This window comes from Argopecten irradians, chromosome 7, assembly GCF_041381155.1.
Source record: "Argopecten irradians isolate NY chromosome 7, Ai_NY, whole genome shotgun sequence".
In the NCBI taxonomy this organism is placed as follows: domain Eukaryota; kingdom Metazoa; phylum Mollusca; class Bivalvia; order Pectinida; family Pectinidae; genus Argopecten; species Argopecten irradians.
In genome coordinates this window covers 18,875,466-18,889,238 of record NC_091140.1, presented here as the reverse complement: position 1 = coordinate 18,889,238, position 13,773 = coordinate 18,875,466, and the positions used below count along the sequence as shown (strand labels likewise).

General features: G+C 34.4%; 1 protein-coding gene across 6 annotated transcripts in view; it reads left to right on the top strand.

The window, feature by feature from the left end:
• The window catches only part of LOC138327768 (protocadherin-11 X-linked-like), a 45,477-nt gene that overhangs the window by 16,819 nt on the left and 14,885 nt on the right, over nt 1-13,773 (top strand). For 2 of the 6 annotated variants that reach the window (XM_069274126.1, XM_069274127.1), the window contains exon 2: nt 2,257-2,487. The gene's annotated coding sequence lies outside the window, so the exon portion shown is untranslated. Of the gene's footprint in view, nt 1-2,158; nt 2,488-10,617; nt 10,705-11,310; nt 11,906-11,975; nt 12,408-13,773 lie in introns of those variants that run through there. The other 4 variants (XM_069274125.1, XM_069274131.1, XM_069274128.1 and 1 more) reach the window with 4 other exon arrangements.

Here is a 13,773-nt window from a genome sequence, read left to right as displayed (position 1 = left end):
AGGAGATCAGAGGGGATGGAAATTCTTAGGAGGAATGTGAGAAGGATAATTATTTACCAATTTAGAAGCTGATCTCTTTGGAGGGAGTTGGGGGTGAGAATATCTTACTGATGTCAGACAGGTGGTCAATCCCTAGGGGTGGGGAAGTTAGGAGATAGGTCCCTGCATGTGGAAGGACATTGGGAGTAATTTGATGATAAAGTTTGGGGGAGCGGGGATCAAAATAGGAAATATTGAACTCAATACCTATTTTCTTATTGCATACATGGAGAATATCATTTGGGATAAATGCTATTGATCAGTTAGGGGCATGTGTGTTATTTACATGTACATCCTGTCTCCAAGATTAAATTAACCCTGACTAATTTATCACCAGGTTTTATGTCCAAGGTGCATGATATGAGTGTGCTTAATCTACAAGGACAAATTGCCAATGTGCTTCAGATAAATTTTCAAACAAGTGATAAAAATATATTAATTAATCCTACCCTGGAGTTAAGAGATGGCTGTTAGGCCTAATTAGTACTCCACTCCAGTTAATGTCCAGGTTGAAGGCCGTAGGTGAGCCCCCATCTTTTGTACCTGTTTTATTGGTCTGTAGTCAGAGATAACTTCCCACTGAGGCGGGTGTTAATTTTCCAATTAGGCTGGACGGGGTCAAACTGTGGGCTGACCTCTACAGGTTTATAGATGCACTGCTGCATTGTTATAATACAAACAGGTCTCTGTTAAACTTTCATTGGACATTTTGAATAGGTTGTTTTCCATCCTCACTTGTACCAACGACACAATACCTCCGGCAAGTCAAGGGGATAGAATGGGGGACTTTTAGATTGCTTCAGAAAAGGACGAAAATGAAGAGTCTTTTGAATGAAGATTTAAGAAGAAGAATCTCTTGAATAAAACTTTGTCTACTTAACTTTACTTCATGCTGCTTTAAAGAGTCTCTTTGACCAAGATTTCAAAGTTTTACTGCTAAACTTTAAACACAAAATGAAGATTTTAATAGTAACTTCTGACACCTGTTGTGACTTGTGGTCAATTTGTTTGGTCAAGCCTATACAGGATGGCTGTACAGATGTTGACCAGTAGGTACTTCTGGACCTAATTGGTCTGATTGACTTGACCAGTGTATTAATGTACTTTGTATGTGTATTGAGAAGTGTGAGTAATGCATAGATATAGATATAAATCGGCCAGAGGCACTGGTCAGTCGAAATGGACGTTTAACTTCAAACAATATGGACGAAACATTAAACTTCAAACAATATAGCCACATTAACCTTCGAGTTGGAGGTGCCATATTGTTCTATGTGACATTAGGTCCAGTTTTCACACAGTATTTTCATGATAAATGGCTGATTTGTGAAGGTTAATTGGGAAGGGTAATTAACACTAAACCACACACCTGGAACTTTATTGAAAAGTTTTAACATTTGTGAAGACTTTGAGGGGAAGGAGGGGCGGGGAGGTGGAGAATATTTGTACTGTCATCAGAATTATTAAATGATACAATTAGATTGAAGACTGGAATTTTGATAATTTACATAGCAGAAGAAAACTAATTTTGGAGGGAGAAATGCACTTTGAAAAAACAGGCAAGTAAATAATTATGACAGGAAATGATGATAATGATTCTTTGTCGGTAATTCGTAAATTTTGGGGGAGGGGGGGGGGGGGTTGTCATTGCCAATATTATAGTGTTAGTTGATAATAGGACGCATGGAGATTACTGTCGGTGTATACCCCCTCGAGACACTGAATCTAGTGTGAATGTAATTTAGGAAATATCAATCAGTACCCAAATTACCCTAGACATGTACAGTCTTTCATCGCCCCAGTTATAGACACTACCTGTATAATGGTCGGCCTTGTAATGTCAGGTACGTAGATGGTCAAACCCTGGACCAGTTCCCTATATACATGTATTACTTACAGTGAAAACAGGCCACAACACTGCGAAAATAATTACACTGTGCACTGCCAAAAGTCAGAGCACATTTGTTTGTTTATCATCAATGAGGCTTGATGGCCAGTTTGATTAGACAAAGTGTCACATTTCGCCCCCCAACAGATCAACATAGCTGGGTAAATGGTAGCCCAGCTCCTATTGGCTGCCCGCTCTCATAGACCACGGAGTGTAGGAGGTCCTCTGAGTGGAGCAGTACTGGCCCACGTGTATGACAGCTATCACAGTGTACAAACATCTACAAACATTGCTTGTTGTGTTTTTAAAAACATTTCTTTTACTTTCAGTGTGTAATGGAGTAGATTAGAATGAGGAAAGGGAAGTGATTATACACGGCATCAATACACCTGTAACGATCTGAGGATACCTGTAACTTTCTGGTTCTCTGGATACCTGTAACGATCTTGGGATACCTGAAACAACCCTTGGATACATGTTGTGCCAATAAGGATTAGATACACAAAAAACGACCAAAAGCATCTTCTATTTAAGGAAATTAATTACTCCTTTAAGAACAGGTAAGTTCATCAGATCAGTAAATTATTCATATGTAGATTATACTGTCCTTAATTAATCAATCTACATAAAAGACATATTTATTATCAAAATTATGTGTAGTATTAATTCAAGTACTATGTGTACCAATAGTGATGTGGTGGGGACAAACCCAACATTTTTACCCAATGCTCTCCCTAAAGGATGGACATCATGATTGAGATTTAGAGTTCTGTAAAGGGTTATTTGTTGGTAGAGACAAAATTTAATTAAAATGTGGAAAGTTCTAGTCCAAGAATCCAAGGACAGTTAACAACAGAGCAAGGTTAAATAAAACAGTGAATAATAAGGCTTGTTGATAATGTGATAATTAGTCACTGGCCATGCATGTGTTTAATGCTAATTAAATTTAAATACCAAAGTTAACAGGACATTATTTCATATGAATATATAAAGTAAATTTATCTTTTGATTTCTCAAACATAAATGATACAGGGAAATAAAAGAGAATTTTTTAGACTTCAAATGTAATTTCTTACATTCAAATATTTCTAATTATAATTCAGATGGTCATGTTCAAGCAATTATTGATCTTTGATTCAAATATTTTTTTTTCAAATTACCAAATTGAGCAACAATTATGTAAAAATGTAATATATAAAAAATTAACATTTAGATACAAATACTGTCAATGTGCCAAAGAGTTCTTGGTGTCTTTAATCGTTAATATGGATAATTAGGTGACATTGGTCTACTTTGAATCCTTTTACATTTCACACCCTGTGCTTTACACTGGTACTTACCTGTCACCATTTGTAACATTTATAAAATAGAGGATGAAAAGTCATACATCAGGTATGCTGATCGTTTTCTGCATTTATGGATATTTTAAGATCTTAATCACTTGATGATTGGGGTGTTTTTCAAAGGATCCAGATTGCATCTTCATTATCAGAATCAAAACGTGGATGACAATTATCACAACAGCTTCAGATTATATATAATCACAGGTTCCCATCTTGTATTAATGTCGACCAGTTTCGGCCATCTATCTTTAGGGGTTTTATAGGACCAAATTATCAAATTTGTTAAAAGATTTCTTAATTGATCAGTACGCTCATTAATTTTCTTGATTGGATATGTAAAATAAGATGTGATGATTTCAGAATTATGATTAATATCTGCAGTTTTCTACCAACTGTGTATCAGTAAGAGGCACCGCTAGTCCAGTGAAAAATTGTTGTTACTAACCCAATCAGTCAGTAATGTGCTAATATATTCTATACATCCACATTTCATGTATTCAATCTTTTGTCATGAACTTATAATTGCCTTCCAAATGGAATTAACATTAACCTATACCAAAGATATTGAATAGTTTGATAAAACCCCTATATGTACATGTAATAGAATCTCGATACAAAGAATGAAAATCTTGACAATATTTCTACAATAATTGAAGGAAATTAAATATCGGCTATAAATCGGGTAGACAAAAATAGGGATACAGGGATATTAAGGGAGATTGAGAATGGGAAAGAAAGGGAGGTTTTGTAAGACATAGTATTAAAGAGATCTGGTTGGACATGAATGGGTGATTATTTTGTGTAAAATGAAATGATAGCCCCAATACAGGGGATAGGGTTCAGTACTGCTGTCGCTGATGAATGGAATCAGTGAAGAATATTATCACCGAATTATCTTCATAGCCAAAACTTAACCCTCGGTAATTTGACCATGCAATGGACTGTTGAAAAAGTCCAACCAAAAAAAACTAGCACGTGTGAGATAGTGGACACTCCTAAATCTCCCATTCGTGTTGGGAGGGATGCAGAACTTTCACATTTCATGGGATTTTGATATCTGAAGAGGCCCCAGTCAACATACACAAGAGTATAAGGTTTTAGTCCAGGAACATCCCTTTAGAGGTCGGCTCAAGGGTCAGCGTCTGAGTGGATGTGGATGAAGGGGAGTGAAATTTGATGAAAAAGCTGTCAGATAAGGCATAGCATAAATCTTACCAAATCTTCACAACAGAACACATATTTCAATAGGCCTGAAATTAGAAATAAGATAATAGGCTAGATGCTTTATGGTATAAGGCTATGTGATAGTCAGTTCCTTATCTAAGAAGGAAGTCAGAAAACTGTCATTTAGTGGATAAAATATGCCTGTCAAAGTCATATGAAGTTCACCCAGTCAGTTAGATTGGATTTGTCAGCCTAGCATATCACATCTCTGAACATTTGCTCTAATTAAGGAGACTCTGGCATGTTTTCTTACCAATATATGAAGTCCAATTCTATTGGATCAAGGTCACTCTGTTCCAATGGTTGCTAAGTAACTATTATCTTCAAAAGATAAATATTCCTGTGATTCACTCCAATCTGAGTGATAAATATATAGTAATCCAGGTGTTGTTGCAATAAGAATTTAGATTCCTTTTTTGGTTCTTTTCTTCAATTAAATTCTATCATTTTTGCTAATCACGAAAATGAATTTTTAAAATAATTCATCAAAAAAAAAACTGTATACAATTCTACTAACTGACTTCAATGTTGTTCCTACACATGCAATAGTATGTTAGTATTGTACAGGGTATTGAGTGATTCTATAATCGATCATGGGGAGGAATTCACTTTGATTAAAAATATCCGTCCAGATGATAAATGATACGTGCAGTCGATGATGAATTTTTCGTGCAGGCGCTGACATGGTTACCTGAGAATCTCGTTAGGTAAAATGATGCAGAGGAAAATCAATCGACTGTTTTGCCTATAAGCATATACAATCACTGATGATGAGTGTAATGGCTTCCTTTGTCTCTCGTCAGTAAAAGTGATTGTTGATCTCATGCACTCAGTAAACAGTACTTATAGCCAAAGTACAGGTGTAAATGAGGAATAGTAATCATCTAAATTAAGGTACAACAGACACTCAATCCACACACTTGCATTCCCAGTTCAAATCATCCGGATTGCGAAATGTCCAGACTGCTAAATTCTGTCTATTGTAGTCCATAATTAACTCCCTGTCATTTCTATCCAGATTGTGGGTTTTCCAAACTATCTGTGTCTGGGTTATCATGGGCCCAATCGGATGTTTATGTAAAAGTTTATTCAAAAAGGTTCAAACATTTTCGAAGAGATTTTCAGCGATCATAATTTTCTAATTATGTTGTATTTGAGAAATTTCAGATTTGCTTTATTCAGTACATATAGTTAGCCAAGTAGTACAAACTAATACTTACTGTAGTCATTATGCAGAATTTTAGCCTCTGGAAGATTACCAATAAATCTAGACTTATTACTTTGATCTCCATAGTGTTCAAACTAAGGGGGAGATAATCTAGCTACTAGAAGAAATTAGGGTCTGGTATCTTGTCTTCTAACAACAGATATATTCTGTATGAATTCCTTTATAAAATAATCATTGATAAAGATATAAGGTTTATCAGAGGTTTCTTTTGATTAGGTTATTCAGCTCTGTTTAGATGATAAATACCAACAGGTATGGTAGGTGTAACTATACCTGTTAATTAACAATCTTAACGATAGCATTTACCTGTAGAATGTCTTCATATCTATAGATGGAATTATCTAATATGTCTTCTTATACATTATACATGATTATACAACTTATAATAAATGTGCATTCGCTGTTATGTAGAATTAAATCTTCAAGTTTCGTGTAATACCAAAGTGGAGCTCGTCCTGTACTGGTGTAGGTTAGAGGTCGAGGTAACACTATCTCTGTGTATCTCTGACATAAGGCATTAGTATGGAGGACTCACCCGTCATATTAACTTAATCACTTTTGTATGAGATAATCATTAAATGATGCATGTTCCTAATTAGACATCTATACCAGGACTTATGTAACCTTCAAACAATCTCAAGGTCAAATTGAATTGTATTCCTTCTATGTTTAGTAAAGAAATAAAAGAGTTATACCCATAATCAAATGAGATTAACGTGTATTATAATATCGCATGATTATCTACAGGGATTTCCTTTGTATTTATATGGCTTATGTTACTCAATTTATTTTGAATATCTGAATATTTAACTGCTAATATCCCCGAAACATGACTTTTTGGCATAATTTTGACAAGCTCCTGTCCTGAGTGAAAACGTGTCGTCCAATGCAATGATATCAGTCGAACATGGAATAACCACCCATTTAAATTAATTTTCATTCCTCTTATGAAATTCATTTTGCTTTCTCTGAAATTAGAATAACTTAATACAAATCTTTTGTTAAAGGTTATGATAAAATTCCATTATACTGTATTATCAATATCGTGATAAACTGCCATTATTATCATAATGTATGAATAGTTGATATATTTTTACAGTACACACATGTGAAACTATACAGCTATCAAACGTTATACCTAAATTCCTCAACCATTTTTTTTTGTAAAAAGTCCTATCTAAGTCAACATGATACCTGAAAGTATATACCACAGCTGAAGTGATAAGTTTCTTTTGAATAGTATGGAGGTTACAGCTAATGTGAAATGATAGTTATATTTTACAGATTAGCACATAATACTTGAATTAGTCATTTCTATAAATATTCGTTACTAATAAACAATTAACATCCTAGGTATATATGGATTCAAAACACTCGAAAACAGAAATGTGGAGCAAAATCAGCTTGATGTTTAAAGTCCATTGATGTTTGTGATTATAAAATACATGCAGTGTTACATTAGGTGATAATTACTTCACTTTGTGCATTTATCTTTCAACCATAGAGGGAGAAAAATTTGTTGGTTTTCCATCTGCGGACTGGAAAAAGGAAGAATTATTCTGTTCACTAAAGAAAAATCGAGATTCAAAATTAAATTTACTTGGACTGTAATGTGTTAATAGAAAGTGTTCATTTACCATTGTCAGAGACAATATATAGAATCGTGTGAATAGAACCTATAATGTTTTTATTGTTGGTCCAGTCATCACTCGGGCCTAAAGATGTCTTCTTTCAAATTCCAAATATTTTTTATCAACAAAAAGATGTTAACATGTCAATATAGGATTCAATTGAACATCAGGCTATGTTAGTCCTCTCAGATGTCTTCTTTAGTAAGGTACTATCATTATTAAATGCCAACATAGGACCACATAGAATGAGAATTCAGGCTTCACCATTCAAAATACAACAAAAGGTTTTAAAGGAAAACCCATGTTTGCTAAGGTAGAGTAAAATAACTATATCGCTGACCTATCATTTAGAATATATATAATCGTTTTGACATATTACTTCAATATTTTTTACCCTAAAGAATTGAAATATAGAAATGGCGACAGTTATAGGACTCTATTATGAAATACTTTTAAAAGTGTCTAGTAACAATCTACTGATGTCTTTTCATCTTTTATGACCTCTCAAAAATCAAAATTACTTTCTGTGTTTGTGTTGAAAAGGAAATTAGCAGGATGCGTGATCTTCATGACGAGTGCTGTCACGTCCTGAAAGATAAAGAAATGTCAGCCAACTAAAATTAAAACTGTTTCAATACATCCTTTGAGACGCTTTTCAGGGGAAGTTTAATGATCAACAACAATTACTAAACGTTTTAAAGAGTTAGCTTTGAAAAGTTGTCAATTCTTAAGTAAACGATTTGGACCATTTATATTTGTATGAACTGTACCAGTCGTGTTTCGATGATTTCCGTACTATATTGACACTAGGATTCACAGTCTATCAAATTAAGTTGAATCTAAGCTAGCCATTTGATAGTGTAGACAAATATTTGTCCGCTACTTTGTCTCCAGGTATGATTAAGATTCACCCATTTACAAGGCTTTTACATCAGTGGGGGAGCTGTCAGGGGTCGAATTAAGGTTATATTCAGTGCTTCCCTCTATTGGGAAGGGATACACACTTTCTATCTATTGACGAACCACTGATTAGTAAATCCTTTTGTATACAATTGGAGATTAATTATCAGTAAAAAAACTCCTTGTGCTCTCTCCCCGTGTCATCGGTATAAGCCTGCCGTGATTGCCTTGTTTTTGTGAAGAGTAAACACTTAATGTAGGAAGGTTTACTGGAAATGTATACTTTGTCTAAGGTCCGAGACAGTTAAACATTTTCTGTACCCAGTCATGGCAAATATGAACCGATTCAACCGGGAGTACTTGGAATGTTGGCAATTCATGCATGTATGAATGCTATATCTTATAAACATTGTAATGAAATTGAAATAAGGATCAAAGGCTCAAAACCATGACAGCAAATGTGAATTCATTAACAGGAAGATCAGTTTAAAATGGGTTCCAAACCTTTTCTAAGAAATTTTCAAAAATTCATTGTGAAAGATTAAGTTTTCTCATTTTTTCTAAGACCAAAAAAAACCCCATGAAAATGACCTGCTGTTTGACTTCTTAGATAATATCTAATTTTTTACATCAAAATTCGTGATTGGCATCTCTTTTATTGATAATTAAAGAATGAAAATAAACATTTCTCTGCTTTACACTGAATTTGAATAACTACTGGTATATGTTCTAGCCATACTAATGAATGTGCTTTAATTTTCAAAGCAGTCTAGATAAAGTTACTAATCAGAAACACTGTACTGTTATAAGTCTGCCGATGATGATCATCTTGTACAATATTTACTCTGTACTTATCTCAGCTAGTGTTAAGAAGTTTATCAAGTGTGGCCATTAGTACAAAGCGGCCTACTAGTGTCAATTTACACATCGACACAAGTGTCCTTCACGGCTAGCCTTGTCCACAGCCAGGGTGGCCTCCCAATCACAACCATAAGTACAACAATAAACTCCCTCATTGTCCGAGGAACTGTATTAATGGTGGTGACTCCTAATGGCTCGGCCTGTAAGTCATAAGTCCAAAGGCAAATATTTGTTATAGTTAATCACCGGATCACATCTATTGCTTGTTATTTCAAGCTATGTTTAAGATATCAAATGAAAATGTTTTAATTTAAAAGTCTTAAATAAATGATACATATTTACATGCTTTTTAAAAAAAAAAAAAAAAGGCATATGAAAGCAAACATATCAGTTTCTTTTTAATTAACAAGAAATAAAGAGAAGAAAAAATTGGTAGTATTATTTCATTATTGGTTAAATATTAGCTGTTTGCATGCAGGGAAACTATTTTAAAAAATAGTAAGATAAATCTGATGAAATTCAAGAAACATATTTTATTGACAAGTTAAACAGAAAAGAAGAAAAAGCAGCAAATATCCATTGTGCTCTGCAAAAGGTGCATCTTTGAAAGTGTTTTGGGGGATTTCAGATATTTTGAAGTGAGCCAATATCCAAATTTATTGCTTTCATCATTTGCATGTTTCTTAATTCATACTTCATCTGATCATACAACTTATTTTTGAAAATTTGTTAATTTTTTACCTGTTGCTGAACAGACACCAAACAGCTTACCTTTTAATTAATATATCCCTATAGTTCTTTTAAGCGAAAACATAAAAGAAAATTTCCTCTTGTTAAAATTTTCAGCATTTGTGGTATTTTCATGTATATTTTGAACTTCTAGAAAAGTATGTAGAACATTTTCTTGCAAACAAAGAAGTGGTATATTTAAAGCACTTTGGAGAGAAAATATTGCACTTGATAGACGAGGCCAAGTATTTGGATATGAATAAGTGATTGGGGAAGGTGCTATATGGATTACCTGGCCTCCTTGATACCTTTGTAAGCTGTGATTACCTTCCCGAGGAAACAATAGCTTGTTTACCTGGGCCACACCTAGCCCTTTTGTAAGCCTATCTCCTGTTTGTTTACCATTAATTGATAGGGTAGCGGACTAATTGTTGGGTGCGCGGACTAGTATTGTCCGAGGTGTTATGATGATTGCTGAGCTTTCCTGAGTCAACACCTATGTGGATAGGTTTCACTTTGAAGTCATGACCAATCTAGCCAAGCCAGGTACCCAGAATCACAGGCCGAGAAATGATTATTTCACCAAGAAAGTTTGTGTGATTCTTTGATAGTGTTACTTAGTAGATAGGTCAACTGAAAACCTGTACTAATCTAAGGGATTTAAACTAATCCCTGAGATATAGGTTTGGTCAGGATCCCTGGCATCAGTCTGATACAGTTATCAACTGACAGAGGTACTATATAGTGTTACACCTATATACAGGCTACATTCACATCAGTGTGGGACTGATACAGGGATACACCTTATACCTATACTTATTCTTCTGTCAGACTGACATTAAGACAGACACGGAACTTCTGGTAAGTTTCAGAATATTTATTCTCTTATAACAGGAAATCAATTGAAATTAATTTAATGATCATTTTAATTATTGCAATTTTCAATGCATTTAATTGATAACATTATTTTAAGAGTTATTGAATTTTAGTAAAATAATTTGAGGGAAACTTGATATAATTGATATCAAATTAAATCATTTGGTAATTCCAATATAAAAGAAAGAAAATATTTTATCACATCCAAATGTCACTCATGTGGTTGTCATAGCACCACTAAAACTCACACAAGGGGAGATAATCTGAATTAATTAGGGTATTTAAGATATTGAATAAACTGCCTGTTTGGGTTAATTTTGACAATACTGTATCTTATGAACTAAAGAAGAAAACAAAAAAATCATGATATATGTATAGGGTTTTTATTCGGAGAAAAAGGTAAATATTATAAAATGTTATGGTATAAAATTGTTAAGAAAGTAAAGCTATTTAGAAACATGATCAGAATTTTGATATAAGATATTTATTGCTCATATTTATGTTGCTTGTTTAAAAAAGTTTATTTATAAATTGTTAAAAGTTTGCTGAACATGCTTATTACAAAGCCTAAAGGGATGTCTTTAAAATGTAGGGGCCACTTCATACAATTAATTATTATTTATCGTCCAAACACACAAAATAACTTTGTAGGGTTGAAAGAAAAGTTTTGTGTAGCACACGATCTTTGTGAAGAATTGATTTAATTTTGTCGCCGTAAGAAGCGTCTGTGACAAAAATTAATGTTACATGGAAAATAAATGTCTGGTAAATGTTTTAATAACATCTCAAGTCGGTCAGAAGGAAACAATAAAGTCACTCATCTGGCAGGGACAAGCAACATCATTTTTAATACGCTGACAGGTAGATGTCTATTTCACACAGCAAAACGTCACACCTCCCCTCACCGACTATTCCTGTTGCTATCTTCGTTGGGCTCGCGTGGAAACTATACTACTACCGACACATCTGTTACAATCGGCCCAACTTTTACCTGTATAATGCATCAGTAGTCAAACGAAAACAACTGTCGGTGAGCACCAGTTAATGCATTTCCCGTAACATTGTTGATATTTGGAAGCAGAGACAGCTATGGAGCGCGAGGATGACGTTGCTATAATGGTTCGGTCCACACCTGTAGCGATAAACAGCTTCTGATTCTCTTCACCTGATAATCCAAGTAGTCGAGGTATTGGTTATTTCTCATTGTTAACAGTTATCTTATCCTTTAGCCAATATTAGCCGAGGAGTTAAGATCTGCCTGCTCGGGACGGACAGTGAAAGAACCCGATTACGACTACAATGGTCCGTCCTAGTGGTCTTTATATCGGCCACAAAAGGAAAATGATTGGTCAGGCAATGATTTACGGCCTCCGATAACTTGGCCTTTTGCTACCTGTCATCAGCACTAAGGTATTCAGAGTGATGTGTGTATATACAATGGTCAAGTTTACCTGGTCAGGTAAAATATATAGACAACTATATATAAGTACTGGACGATGAGATTTTTTTTTATTAATTTATGATGACAAATGAGCAACGACATGCATGGTGGGGGATAAACATGTGTTTCATGTGGAGAAAAGGACATTGAGTGTGCATGTGTTCTTCTTCATGGCGTCAACACCTATAATTTCTCTTGGATATTTTAGCTGATTTTAATGCAAATATTGGGGACCTATGAATTTTAAGTAAGTATCCTAGATATTTAGACTTGGTTAAGTGACATTTGTGTTAGATGTCAATATCGTGATAGATGCGGGATGACATCTGGTGACCTTTCTCCGTTCCAATGAACCGTCACAGCGTGGTTATAGCTATTACAAGTCATACCATTATCATAAGGTTTATGTTTGTGCCAAACAAGTTTGAATGGATATTAATTGATTTATGTTGACTTCAATGGTCGACGCATAATTTAGAATTAATTGTATTCCATGGTTAGGATAAACCGTGTATAGATCTACAGTAATGCAGTTATTTTAGTTTTTCCGTCATAATTTACATTTACTTAAAAGGCAAAAAATATTGTAAAAGATAACAGGCACTTTAAATACTGTACACATTTAACTTGGTAAAGTACCAAATTAAGGGTGTATGCTACTTATGTAAGAAACCTATAGCTTTTAAAGTTCTGTATTTGTATTGATAATCCGGTGTTTGTAAATAACTTTTGGAACGTTTCTGAGTGGGTACTTCATCTGGTAAATGGAAAAGTGAGAAGTTTGTCAAGGTATTCGCACTGTGAAATTTCATCCTGTTTTTGGAGCAGAGGGTCCTTACCGTAATGTCCTATTTGTATACACCAGACGCAACAAAGGGGAGACAATCCACTGGCTAAATATTTGCTCTAAATCTGTAATCCTTGGGACATTCATGGTTATTTTCAAGTGGTCAGTTCTATATTTGTCCTCTAACTACCTACAGACTGCCAAGTGTGATGTAAACACTGACTGGCCATAGTGGACAAGAGGAATGGACTCTCTACTGGACATTCATTATATAAGTTGGAATTATATATATGTTATATGGTGTTTGACAAGGAAATATCTATTTCAGTCAATTTAGATGTAGAAATTGGGCTGATCATTAGACTCAGATGAATTCTGGGCCACTGAGTTTAAGGCCGCTGGAATTGTACAGTACTACCCCCTCTATTAGGCCAGTGGAGTAAAGTAAGGTTTGTTTTCAATGACCGCTCCGATTCGAGGACCTATGTAATTTTCATCAAGGTTACATTGTGTGTATAGTTGCCATATATTTTGTTTGTGAAGGACAGAACAAGAAAAGAGTATGATGTGTGTAAAGTAGGTTAGTATTGTTGTAGATGACTTCTGTCAGGCAAACTCTGACCTAGCTAAGGTGGTCAGGTATGTGTTATGGTGGTGATCAGGGATAATTATATTACAAAATGTTTAGAGAGAAATTCATAAGGTTTTTAAAAAGTAGTATTATTGTGTTGATGGTACAGAGCTAGAAAGTAATGATAACAAGCTGTATAATTTTGGTATCCACAATATATATAACATTCTGGTTATAGTAACAAACTAGGGGGAG